This window comes from Hemitrygon akajei, chromosome 19, assembly GCF_048418815.1.
Source record: "Hemitrygon akajei chromosome 19, sHemAka1.3, whole genome shotgun sequence".
NCBI lineage: Eukaryota > Metazoa > Chordata > Chondrichthyes > Myliobatiformes > Dasyatidae > Hemitrygon > Hemitrygon akajei.
Genome location: NC_133142.1, coordinates 59677277 through 59691254, shown reverse-complemented (window position 1 = coordinate 59691254; position 13978 = coordinate 59677277). Strand labels below are relative to the sequence as shown.

General features: G+C 42.7%; 1 long non-coding RNA gene across 2 annotated transcripts in view; it reads left to right on the top strand.

The window, feature by feature from the left end:
• The window catches only part of LOC140741971 (uncharacterized), a 236104-nt gene that overhangs the window by 206693 nt on the left and 15433 nt on the right, over positions 1-13978 (top strand). Inside the window, exons 1-2 of one of the 2 annotated variants that reach the window (XR_012102179.1) lie at positions 10125-10254; positions 13539-13618. This is a non-coding gene — a long non-coding RNA (uncharacterized lncRNA). Of the gene's footprint in view, positions 1-10124; positions 10255-13535; positions 13619-13978 lie in introns of those variants that run through there. The other variant, XR_012102180.1, reaches the window with a different exon arrangement.

Below are 13978 nucleotides of genomic sequence, written 5' to 3'. Positions count from 1 at the left end.
AAACTCTATGCATCCTTATCTTCTGGATAAGTCTTTTATGTTGCACCTTATCGAATGTCTTTTGGAAATCCAGGTAAATAACATCCACCTGTTCCCCTCTATCCACTGCGTTTGTTATATCCTCAAAGAACTTCAGTAAGTTTGTCAAACAGGACCTCCCTTTGCTGAATCCATGCTGCATCTGCCTGATTGATCCATTTCTTTCTAGATGAATTTCTTCTTTAATGATAGCTTCAAGCATTTTCCCAACTACAGATGCTAAACTAACTGGCCTATAGATAGATAGATAGATAGATAGATACTTTATTCATCCCCATGGGGAAATTCAACTTTTTTTCCAATGTCCCATACACTTGTTGTAGCAAAACTAATTACATACAATACTTAACTCAGTAAAAAATATGATATGCATCTAAATCACTATCTCAAAAAGCATTAATAATAGCTTTTAAAAAGTTCTTAAGTCCTGGCGGTAGAATTGTAAAGCCTAATGGCATTGGGGAGTATTGACCTCTTCATCCTGTCTGAGGAGCATTGCATCGATAGTAACCTGTCGCTGAAACTGCTTCTCTGTCTCTGGATGGTGCTATGTAAAGGATGTTCAGAGTTATCCATAATTGACCGTAGCCTACTCAGCGCCCTTCGCTCAGCTACCGATGTTAAACTCTCCAGTACTTTGCCCACGACAGAGCCCGCCTTCCTTACCAGCTTATTAAGACGTGAGGCGTCCCTCTTCTTAATGCTTCCTCCCCAACACGCCACCACAAAGAAGAGGGCGCTCTCCACAACTGACCTATAGAACATCTTCAGCATCTCACTACAGACATTGAATGACGCCAACCTTCTTAGGAAGTACAGTCGACTCTGTGCCTTCCTGCACAAGGCATCTGTGTTACCTGCTTTTTGCTAACATCCTTTTTTAAACAGTGGTGTGACATTCACCTTCTTCAAATCCACCAGGACCTGCTCAGAGTCCAGAGAATTTTGGTAAATTATCACCAAAGCCTCAACTATAACCTCCACCATTTCTTTCAGCATTCCATCAGGACCAGGGGATTTATCTATCTTTTGGCCCACAAGTTTGCTCAGCACTACCTCTTTAGTGATAGCTATTGTATCAAGGACTTCACCTCCAAGCACATCCATAACATCTCTCTTCGGCATGTTAGGTGTGTTCTTCACCATGAAAACCGTCACAAAATAGTCATTCAAAGCCTTGGCCATTTCCTCATCACCCAATATCAATTCCCCCTTCTCATCCTCCAAGGAACCTACATTCACTTTAGTCACCCTTTTCCACTTATAATTATAAAAACTTTTACTATCTGTTTTTATATTGGTGCTAGTTTATTTTCATAATCTAGCTTTCCTTTCTTTATTGCTTGTTTAGTGGTTCTTTTCTCAATCTTCCAGTTTCCCGCTACTCTTGGCGACTTTGTATGCACGAGCTTTTAGTCTGATGCCTCCTTTTATTTCCTTAGTTATTCAAGGCTGGCTCTCCCCACCCCCTTACTGTGCTTACCTTTAACTGGAATATACTTTTGTTGAGCACCATGAAAAATCTCTTTGAAATTCTTCCACTGTTCCTCAACTGTCCCACCATATAGCCTGTGTGTCACGGTCGGTCCATGGATTCCTCATTCCAGTTATTTCCTTTTCCCTGTGTTCCGTTAAGCACCTTGATTAAGGCATGTGATCTTCATTTCGTACTGGCAACATAAAAGGGCTCTGGGTTACAGCTACTGGCTTGCTGGATGGTCATCAGAAATTCGTCACCGGAAGCCAGTCATCTCAGCAAGGCGGCTATGCTTGTCTTGAGGCCGCCGAGAATCATGGACTCTAGTTGCTTCAGTGCCGTGGCCGCTTAGTGAGTTCAGTCATTTTCGTGTCTAGCTGGGTTGCCGGCCATTTTGCCACTACTCCAAGTAAGATACGAATTCTGTCGTTTTCATGACCAGCTGAGACTGCTGTACGTGGTTCCTGGGTTGAGTCGAGAGCCTGCTGTCCTAGTCCTTCTAGCTTAGTAGGCCCGGCCATTTGCTGCTACTCCGAGTTGGGTAGTCTGTCTCCTCGTTGTCCAAGTCCTCCATGTCCAGGATTGTGGTCCGTGTCCAAGTCCAGGCTCCAAGCCGTGTTCCATTTCCAGGCTTCATGGTCCAATTCTAGACTGAGTCCCAGTCAAGTTCCAAGTCCAGGCTGAGTCCCAGTTAAGTTCCGAGTCCGAGTCAATATCCAAGTTTCAAGTTCCAGTCTAAGTCCTAGTCCTGCTTTTACTGGTTTGTTATCCAATGTTTACGTCCATGTTGACATTTTCATCCTCGCTCCCTGGCCTTCCTAGTAACTATCAGTAAACACTATTCTGTTTGTACTATCTCTGTGTCTGTGTCCTGCACTTGGGTCCGCTCTCAATGCCCCCTTGTAACACTGTGTTCCCAGTCTACACTAACCAAATCTTTCCTCATCCCATTATTGTCTCCATTGCTTAGGCATAATACACTGGTTACACCCTCCATTTGTATGAGAAACTTAATGATACTGTGATCACTCTCTCTCGAAGAGGATTCCTTACTACAAGATCACTAATTTTACTTGTCTCATTGCACAGGACCAGATCTAAGATAGCACGTTCCCTTGTAGGTTCATTAACATGCTGTTCAAGAAAGCCATCACGGATGCATTCTATGAAGTTCTCCTCAAGACTGCCTCAACCAACTGGATTCACCCAATCTATGTGCAAGACTGATAAGAAAGAACAAATATTAAAAGTGGAGAGAAGAAACTAGTCAGATTTTGGAGTTTAATAATATTACAGAAGCTTGTTAGTTCTGTAGGGGTGTCTGTAAGTTGACCATTCATAATCCAGTGATGGTGTGTATTTGTATGGGCAAACATCACAGATGACAACTTCAGACAAGCAGGCTTGAATCCATGACAATGTCATCCTTTGACTAAGCATTTCCTATTTAACACCTCTGCCTCAGACTTTATACAGAGAGTTTAGTAGCATCCCCTCCCTCGATAAAGACCAATACAAACTTTACACAGAGAGTTTAGTAGCATTCTTGCCCTTGATAAAGACCCATACAAACTTTACACAGAGTTTAGTAGCATCCCCTCCCTCGATAAAGACCAATACAAACTTTACACAGAGTTTAGTAGCATCCTTGCCCTCGATAAAGACCAATACAAACTTTACACAGAGAGGTTAGTGGTATCCTTGCCCTCGATAAAGACCAATACAAACTTTACACAGAGTTTAGTAGCATCCTTGCCCTCGATAAAGACCAATACAAACTTTACACAGAGAGGTTAGTGGTATCCTTGCCCTCGATAAAGACCAATACAAACTTTACACAGAGTTTAGTAGCATCCTTGCCCTCGATAAAGACCAATACAAACTTTACACAGAGAGTTTAGTAGCATTCTTGCCCTCGATAAAGACCCATACAAACTTTACACAGAGTTTAGTAGCATCCCTCCCTCGATAAAGACCAATACAAAGTATTCGTGAGGCATTCCAGTTCTGCGCCTGCCCTGCATACAACACCCTCTTCATACCTACTCCACACCACCCTCCTTATTTTCTGCTTACACAACTAGTGAAGACTTTGGGATTCCACTTTATGTTTTCTATTATAAGCTCTCTTTGTCTATCCTGCTTTCCTTCTCATGGCTTATTATATTCAGTAGGGTTCGCATTGGAACTATTCAGCTGAGATTTATCATATACCTGACATTTTTTTGTTTTTTTCTCCAGTATGTTACTAGAGTGCTCTGGCTTTGACTTCCCAGCCTTTACCTGGAGGTAGATCTTTATCCTGGCAGTCATCATGATTATCCATATGTGCCATTTCATATGGTCTTATGGCCATGGTTTTTCTTAGCAAATTTTTCTACAGAAGTGGCTTACCATTGCCTTCTTTTGTGTAGTGTCTTTACAAGATGGGTGACCCCAGCCATTATCAATACTCTTCAGAGATTATCTGCCCGGTGTTAGTGGTCGCATAACCAGGACTCGTGATATGCACTGGCTGCTCACATGGTTTCACGTAATCCTGACTGGGGGGCTAAGCAGGTGCTTCACCTTGCTCAAGGGTGACCCACAGGCTAGCGGAGGGAAGGAGAGCCTCACACCTCCTTTGATAGCGACGTATCTCCACCCTGCCACCCAATACTGGAAGTATCTCCCCTCAAAGGTTACCCGTTGCCCAGTTATACTTCAACCTCGTAGTCTTTGATTCCAGTTTACCCTGGTCAGAACTCTTTCCTTTTCCTTTACTCTGGAATGAATTGGTTCCTGTTATCTTTGACTCCTGCAAAGCTCTGTAGGTAGCTGACACACTCTTGTCTGCAGCACTCAACCAGTATTGCCACCTGTCATTTGTTTCTTTCACTACCTTTCCTAACTCCTTGTATCCCAAAATATAAAGTTCATGTAATGATCATGTTTTGATCATTGTCACCACATCCCATTACCACAGAACAATCTTTGCTTGCAGCTCACCCACTGCCTTCACCATAGGCTGCACATTTTCACACACATTTCCTGAAACTGTCTTTGTCTTTGAGAGTCTTGATCAATAGCCCTCATCCAGCTATGTACAGCTTCCTGCTTTGACCATAAGATATAGGAACAGAATTAGCCCATTCAGCCCATTGAGTCTGCTCTGCCATTCCATTGGCTAATTTATTATCCCTCTTAACCCGTTCTCCTGGCTCTCCATATAATCTTTGAAGTCCTTACTAATCAAGAACCTATCAACCACTTTAAATAAAAATAACTTGGCCTCCACAGCTGTCTGTAGCAATGAATTCCACAGATTCACCAGCCTCTGGCTAAGGAAATTCCTCCTCATCTCTGTTCTACAGCGACATCCACTCCGAGGTTGTGCTCCCGGTCTAAGACTCACCCAATGTTGGAAACTTCCTCTCCATGTCCCTTCAATCTAGGCCTTTCAATACTTGATAGGTTTCAATGAGATCTCTCTTCGTTAGAACATAGAACATTACAGCACAGGAACAGGCCATTCAGCCCACAATGCTGCACCAAACCAATTTATTAGGAATCAAATGGCCAACTAAACTAAGCTCTTCTGACCACTCAATGTCCATATCCTTCCATTTCCCTCACATTCATGAGCTTAACTAAACATCTCTTACAAGTCTCTAATATACCTGCCTCTACCACCAGCCCAGACAGTGTATTCCTGGCACCCACCACTCTCTGTGTAAAAAAACTTGCTCCTCACATCTCATTTGAAATTACCCCCTCTCACCTTAAAAGCATACACTCTGGCATACGTCTAAACTTCATTGAGCTCAGGCCCAGAATCTTCAATCGTTCCTTGTACATTAACTCCTTCATTCCCCGGATGATTCTCATGAACCTCCTTTGAACCCTCTCTGATGCCAGCACAAGGAGCCCAAAAGTGCTCACAATACTCCAAGTGCAGTCTGACCAACTTTATAAAGCCTCAGCATAACACCTTGCTTATATTTTACAGTCCTATTGAAATGAATGCTAAATTGCACTTGCCTTGTTTTACCACCAACTCAACCTGCAGAATTATCTAAAGACTCCCTCTTTTCCAATTGCCATAGGCTGGTGTCCATCTGCCCACTAAGTTTGATTAATGGAAACCCAGCCATCTTGAACAGATCTCTAACAAAATCTGCAGATGCTGGAAATCTGAGCAAACCACACAAAATGCTGAAGGAACTCAGCAAGCCAGGCAGCATCTATGGAAAAGAGTACAGTCGACTTTTCGGACTGAGCGTTTTGTGTGTGTTCCTTGAGCAGATCTCTTCAGCCCCGGAACTGATTCCAGTGTCCAAGGACTCTAATGAATTATCCTGGCATATTCTCACTGATGTGTATAGTCTAAAATCCAGGACCTTTGCGGTCTTACCCTGCAGCTTCTGAAAGGATATAACTCCTGCTTTTTCTATGTCTTTCGCTGTTTGTCAGTCATTGTTTGTGTTAGTGTTTCACTGATTCCATTGTATTTCTTTGTTCTACAGCATATATGTCAAACTCAAGGCCCGCGGGCCAAATCCGGCCCGCGGTGGAATTATCTTTGGCCCGTGAGATAATATCTAATTACTATTAAAGCTGGCCCCAGTAATCGAAGCGCCTATGGCTAATGCTGAGTTTATTCAGGTACCAGGTTTTCAGGGTTTTTAGTGTTTATTCGGCAGTCTTCTTCATAAGAAATGGAATTTGTAAAGTGAAACACTTTGTAGTTATAGCAGAGACTGAGACACATGAGAGCAGGCTGAAAAAACGGAGGCAACGAAAGCTGCGTTCACACGCGTCCGACTGATCCGGCCCACATGAAGCTGCATTTTGCTCAATCCGGCCCGTGACCTAAAATGAGTTTGACACCCCTGTTCTACAGCAAATGCCTACAAGAAAATGAATCCCATAGTGTATGGTGACATTTTACATACTTAGATAATAAATTTATTTTGAACTTTGTACAGAGCAAGACATTGTTATGAAATAAATAATTAGAGCAAAATACAAATAATAAGGTAGCAATCATGAGTTCATGGGTTGTACAGAAATCTGAGGCTTGTTGTCACCAACTGAAATTCAGTTAACAACAGTGATGTGATCAGCAAATTTGTACTTAGTGTTTGAGTTGAGTGTAGAGAGAGTGGAGCAGTGGTCTGAGGAGTGCCTGTGTTGATTGTTAGCAGGGAGCAGATGTCACTGACTGAGGACTCCTGATAATGAAAATGAGAATCCAGTTACTGACCAAGTTCAGAGGCCCAGGTTTTCAACTTGTTGATTAGTACTGAAGGAATGATAATTTTAAACACTGAGCTATAAACGATAAACAGCAAGCCTGATGTATGTGTTGCTGTTGTTCAGGTGATCCAAATCTGAGTAGGCAGCCCATCAGTTTGCATCCAGAATAGAATTGTTGTAGTGATAGTTGCGTGTGCTGGTTTTTGCTCAGGCAGGAGGCCATCAGACTGCAGGTGATATAGACAAACACTGAGGTTCTGGGCCATTCCAGCGCAGAGGTCTGTTGTCAATTGGGAACCATGATCAGAGGAAATATCAGATGAGGTGTCAAACCAAGCAGCCCAGGTGCTGATGAACGCCCAAGCCACATCTTTGGCTGTCATCAATGCTAGAGGGACAACCCATGGCCAACTGGTGGTACAGTCCACCATGGTAAGGAGGTGTGTGAAATAGCAGGGGAGGGGGTTGGTGGGAAAAGAGGACCAACAAGGTCCACATTGACATGGTTGGGAAGCATTGCTCAGGGGTCTCAAAAGGTACCAATGGAAGTTAATTTTTGGCACTCCATCATGCATGCTATTTCTAAGGCCATGTCCCATGAACTTTAGTTTTCTGGGAAGCCATTTGGCCCAGATGCGAGAAGACGTTTATGGAATCCAAAGCAGGCACTATGGGGAGAGGGTGACTGGTTGAGACATCGGGCATGAGAGAAACCCCAGCTTCTCCAAACTTAATGTCAGCCAACCACAGGCTCGTGATTATTACAGTAAGCCTGGACCTCTGGGTCGGAAGCTTGGTTGGCTGACATGCCAGCATGGTCAACCCCTATGTGTATGACCTCAAAGGCTGGTCCTGAGAAGCAATCAGCCTTGGCATTATTTTTCTCCTTAATATCTTTTACAGGTGTGAACTCTGATATGTCGGCCGATTGGTGTTGCTGCCGTGTAGACCAGGGATCTGATATTTTGGCCATCACGTGCACAAGGGCTTTGTGGTCAAGAGACGCTTTGAAATGGTGACCCTTTAGAAGAAAATGAAAGTGGCATACAGGCAGATAGAGGCTGAGAAGCTCACAGTCAAATGTGCTGTAGTTCTGTTTAGGAGGACAGAGCAGCCAGGTGAATTGCATATCGAGCAGCTGCCACACACCTCCGACCAACCGTTTGTGCACAACACCCACAGCAGAGTCTGAAGCATCAGTGGTAATGGCAATGGGCATGTTGGGGAGCGGATGCACCAGAAGGGTCATATTGGAAAGGGCTTGTTTGATATCATCAAATGCCCTGGTCATATCCGCTGACCAATCAAGCACTTGACTAAAGGTGTTGCCTTTAAGCACATCAAATAGGGGAGCATAAGTTCAGTAGTTTGTGAAATGAAGTGGTGACAGAAATTCACCATGCCTAAAATCTCCTGTTATTTTCTAGTAGTATGGGGTGGTGGAAAATCCATAATAGCAGCTACTTCTGATGGGAGGGGTTTTGTACCTTTGGTGGAGATGCAATTTCCGAGAGAAGTCAATGGTTGACTACCCAAACTGGCATTTAGCAGGGTGAATAATCAACTCGTGTTGGCCTGTGTGGAGATGAGGTATGTGTTCAGATTTGGATGCACTGGTGACAAGTATGTTATCTGGGTAAACAAAAAGAAAATCTAAGTCTTTTAATACAGAGTCCATCATCCGTTGCATAGTCTGTGCTGCATTCTTCAGCTCAAACGCATGCACAGAAACTCAAAGAGGCCAAATGGGGTTACCACAGCCATTTTAGGAGCACACAGGCACCTGAACTAGATCAACTCTGGAAAGAATTAACTTTCATGCTATAAGTGCTGAAAAGTCTTGGCTGTGTGGAACTAGACAACAGGGCTGTGTGGAGGCCCTGTTAAAGCATCCGTAATCACCACATGGGCAGCAACCACCATCAGACTGAGGGACCATATGGACGGGCAAAGCCCAGGGTCTATTTGACTGGCGTACAATGCCAGGTCTTTCCATGATGGCAAACTCAGCCTTCACAGATGCAAGCTTTTCTGGGCCCTGTCTACACACACGGGCATGGACTGGTTAGGCCAGTTGTAGAAATGTGGTACTCAACTCCATGTTTTGTGACTGTAGTTGAGAATGTGGGCTTGGTGAGACTGGGGAAATCACTCAGCAGTCAAGTAAGCACACATGCAGTTGTACATGCGCTTGACAGAGTCATTGTGGGGAACTTACTGGGGGAGCAGGGTAACTTGTGATATCCACAAGTTGGCAGTTTTTAAAATTGACTAATAGTCCTTGGGCACACAGGAAATCTGCACCAGGCAGAGATCTAGCCACTTTAGCCAGGATGAAGCTCCACGTGAAACGTCGTCTACTGAAGTAGAGTGTCACCTGGCATGGTCCGTAAGTCTAGATCCTGCTGCTGTTGTCTCCCCCCAGAGAGGTTTTGTCAGGCTTTGCCTTCTCAGCAATAGCTGATGCTGGCAGCACGCTCACTTGGGGACCAGTGTCAGACAGGAGACATCGCCCTGAGAGGGTGTCCATAATGAACAGTAGATGACCCTGGCAGCTGGAACCCACCATGTTCACAGACCTCTGATGGCCTGATGCACTGGCACTCTCAAAGCTGTGAGGCGGTTGGCACATCTTAGTATTTGTACCAAAGCGGACGTGGTAAAAGCACAGCCCCAGCATTGTTTGATTTGCAACTGCAGGCATCCTTATGTTGGGGGTCTTGCTGACCGGGCTTATTGAGGCAGGGAAAGGAGGAGGAATGATACACCGCTGCCTGGCTGAGTGTAGCCTATCAGCCATTTTAACAAGCTCCCTATAGTCATTCATGGGTGCATTAGCAAGGGTACATGAACTAGATCAGGCATTTGCTGCATGAAGAATTCTTTATAAATAAAACAAGGATGGTGGTTTCCCAGGAGAGACAGCATGTGGTCCATTAGCTCTGATGGCTTAGCTTCGTCGAGGCCAGGCAAGGAGAGCAACTGTTTGGCGCACTCAGACTCCAATAGTCCAAATGTCCATAAAAGGCGAGTTTTCAGTGATCAGTATTTATCGTGTTCAGGCAGGTGTTCTAGTAGACTCACCACTCTCACTGCCATGGAGTTACTGAGTGACGCTACTGTAACCCAGGTTAATTAAACCTAAAGATGTAATGTTAGAAACCTTCATCTGTGGAGGAATGGAAACGAGGTTTACCAAAAAAACTGCGAGGACAAGGCGGGGCTGATACAGGCATGGACAAGCAACAGAAATGCAGCAAACTATAGAAACAAACTAAAGATATAAACTGCTAAAAGTGGAATTAATAGTTAGCCATCTTTACTCTACGTACTGGCAATCCTCAGGGAGGAGGATCTCTCCACCCATGGAGGAGAGACGATATCGATAAAAGATTTATTGAAGCAGCTGCTGTAATGAGACAATATCGGCAGAGACGAGTGTCCAAGATCTCTACCATGTAACGGGGAATTAGTTCTGCTAAATCACACCAAGGGATTTGGTGAGTTAAAACTTTACTGTTCCATGTGTATCAATTTGTCTGTGAAATATGTTCAGTTGTGTTGAAACTGAGAAATGTTTGGCAATGACAATGTGATATTGAAATAGAAAATAGAATATGTATAAGTGGATGATCAACTATTTTATCCATCAAACCAAAAAACAAGATGGCAAGCTATCCAAGATGAGGAACCAGCACGGGAACAAAATGTTTCATGAATAAAGGACTTAATATGGTTGGATGTACAAGTTTATTTTTCATTTGAAGGATCTGAATTTTATTTTCTGCAAGACTTTGGTAAGTGATTGGATGAGCTTGATGTTGTTTAAAAGTTGTGATGTTGAAGATTTGTAGTGGAAGTTTATATTTGGGATTGAATTTGATGACGTACTGATCTGAACTGAAATTGAGATTAACCTAAGAATTGGAACTCAATTAGTTTCCTAACTAACTAGGCATAAATAAAAAGGCAAACATTAGCCTGTAAACCTCAAGATAGGGAATAACACTAGATCTAATTAGTTAGAGAACCACTGCTACTGCTACTACTACTACTGTTAGAGAAACTGGGGTAATAAATGTTATTCTAATGAATCTCACTGATTCTAGTTGAAAAGGAATTTGATTTCATTTGATATCTGAGATTTGGAATCTAAGCAGAATGTTGGAATTTTGAATTGTTCTTGCTCATGTAAATATTTTGTATAACAAAACTTACTACCAGAATTGCGTGTTTTCTATTCACTGCCTCCTTCCACTACCTAGAGCTGCTGATGACCTACTAGCACATAGTGTTGTGCGACATAACTTGATTTTCTCATAAAGAGCATGGCGACCAGTCACATGAGATAAGATAAGTGTTACACTACTATATAAAAATATTTGGTATTGCCGGCAGAGATTTCTTGAAGAGTGAATTGGGCCTTGGTTTGTGCAAACCAAGCAATGGCATTTTGCTTTCAAAGCTCCTGCAGTTTCAAAGTGACTGCCTTGGCCAACATGTTCAATAACTCTGGAGTCATGCAAGAGCATCAGGGTCACCAGTGTAGGTTTTCGCAAATGAAAATGGTGTGAGGTGCTTCATGTTAAAGAAAAACTGTAACATCTCATTTATCGTACACCACAAAGTGCAGTAAAAACGTCATCATGTCAGACCAGCTTCTTAAAGTGAACCCTAACTCAATGTCAGTGCCTGTGAATTATACCAATTACAGTATCCTACATTCTTAGCACCATTACTTTTCTTAATAAGTATTGATGTCTTGGATTTAGGTGAACAGGAACAATTTCCAGATGATGCAGCATTAGAAAGCATTGTGAATGGTAAGAAAGATATTAAAGTCCACCAGTCTATATCTCTTTTAATAGATTTAAAGGAGATAGAGACTGGTGGAATGGGCACAAAGTTGGTAAAAGGTAATTGACATTAAGAAGTGTGAAGGGTTACATTTTGCTTGGAAGGATGGGAAGGTACAATATAAGCTAAAGGACACAGTTCTAAATCGAGCAAAAGAACAAAGAGTTGCAGGGTTATGTGTGCATAGTTTGTTAAAAATGGTTAAGGAGCATGCACAATACTAGGTTTCATAATTAGAGATAAAATACAAGAACAAAATCATCTCAACCAATATTTATAAAACTTTGATTCAGCCACAACTGGACTATTATACCCAATAATTTGTGTGACATGACGGAAAATAGAGAATGCAGGAGAGATTTATTGAAATTATTAAAGGGATGGGGGCAATTATTTCTGTGGAGAGACTGGAGAAGCCAGGCTGTTCTCTGTAGGACAGAAGAGGTTGTGAGGGACTCAGATGGAGAGATATGAAGTCATAAAGGGAATGGATAGAATAGCTGTACAGAAACAGTTCCAATTCGCAGAAGGATCAAGATAAGGAATGGTGAATAAAGGCAGTTGGAAAAAGTGGGCTGAGAAAAATTTCTTTCAGAGACCAAGAGGTTAGAAGAATCAGATGTATTATCAATGGCTTAAATAATGTGGAAGTTGTTGTTTTATAGCATTACAGTTCAAAAACATAGCATTACGATAGATTACATTAAATATATCAATGGACCATTTATAAATCAGAGGGCAGAGGGTAGGATGCTGTTTCTGAATTTTTGAGGGTGTGGCTTCAGGCTCCTGTACCTCCTGCTTGATGTTAGTAATGAGAAGAGCGCATGTTCTGGATGGTGAGGGTCCCTAGTGATGATGCCTCCTCCTTGAGGGACCACATTGTGAAGATATCCTCAGTGGTGGAGATAGTTGTGCCTGTGATGCAGCTGGCTGAGCCTACTGCCCAAAGCAGCATCTTGTGCATTAGAGCCTTGACACCAGGCTGTGATGTCAACCAGTCCCAACGTCCAGATCTGTAGAAATTTGCAGGAGTCTTTGGTAACATACCAAATTTCCTCAAACATAATGAAGTAGTGCTGCTTGCATTAGGATCTGTAATGCCCTTTCTGATAAATTGTGGAGGTAGATGCGCTTATGATGTCAAAAGGAAGCTGGATAAGTATCTGAGTGAAAAGAATTTCCGGAGCTTTGGGGAGAAGCCAAGGAAGTTGGAGCAGCTGGATTACTCTGATACAGAGAGAATTTGGGTTTGGGCCACATGGGCACCTCCCAAACTGTAAATACTCCGTGATTTAGAATTCAGCACAGGTGTCATTTGCAGATGGACAACGGCAGGAGACAATCAAGATGGAGTTTTTGCTTCTTGTGTTTGACATTATGATCAGAGATTGAATACAAAATCCTGAGTTAGCAACTTATTTTCTTCTTGGCTGTTGTCCACTGCTGAGGAAACAGGATATATCCAGTGATTGTGACAGATGCATCTGAAATACTTGCTGCGATGTATCATGAAGTTTTAGCAAGCCTTGTGGAATCAATTAGGACAACTCTCCTAATCTGGGTACATCTGAAATACTTGCTGTGATGTATCATGGAGTTTTAGCAAGCCTTGTGGAATCAATTGGGACAACTCTCCTAATCTGGGTACATCTGAAATACTTGTTGCGATGTATCATGGAGTTTTAGCAAGCCTTGTGGAATCAATTGGGACAACTCTCCTAATCTGGGTACATCTGAAATACTTGCTACGATGTATCATGGAGTTTTAGCAAGCCTTGTGGAATCAATTGGGACAACTCTCCTAATCTGGGTACATCTGAAGTTGACCATGAGAACTGATAAGCCAACTTTTATTGTGATCATTTGGTGTCTTGTTGCTTGGTCTGGTTATTGATCATGGTTTACTTCTGTTTTGTTCCAGCAGTTTGTCACAATGGATAGTTTGCAAGGCTGATACAGAAGGCGGCCAGGGGTAAACAGCATTGATATGCCTCTGGAGAAAAGGTAAGGACATGGTATTTCCCTCCCTTCAGTACATTGGTAAGGCTTATGTGTTTTTAACAGATGATAGGTGGTTTCCCAGTAAATCTGTCAGGGGAAGACAGTGTCTGACTAAATTAATTAACTTTTTGGAAGAGGAGGGACAATAACATAAACAGCCTTATTTTGACAAAGTTCCATACGATCCAAAGGGAAGTGACACTGAAAAATTGAAGTGAAAAACCATGGTTATATGTTACTACAATGGCTGGAAGATTACAGTAAGCTTCCAAGTTAGCAGGTTGCTTGATTTAGACCAGAAGACATGGGGCATAATTAGGCCATTCAGCCCACTTAGGAGTCTCAACCCCATTTTTTGTCTTT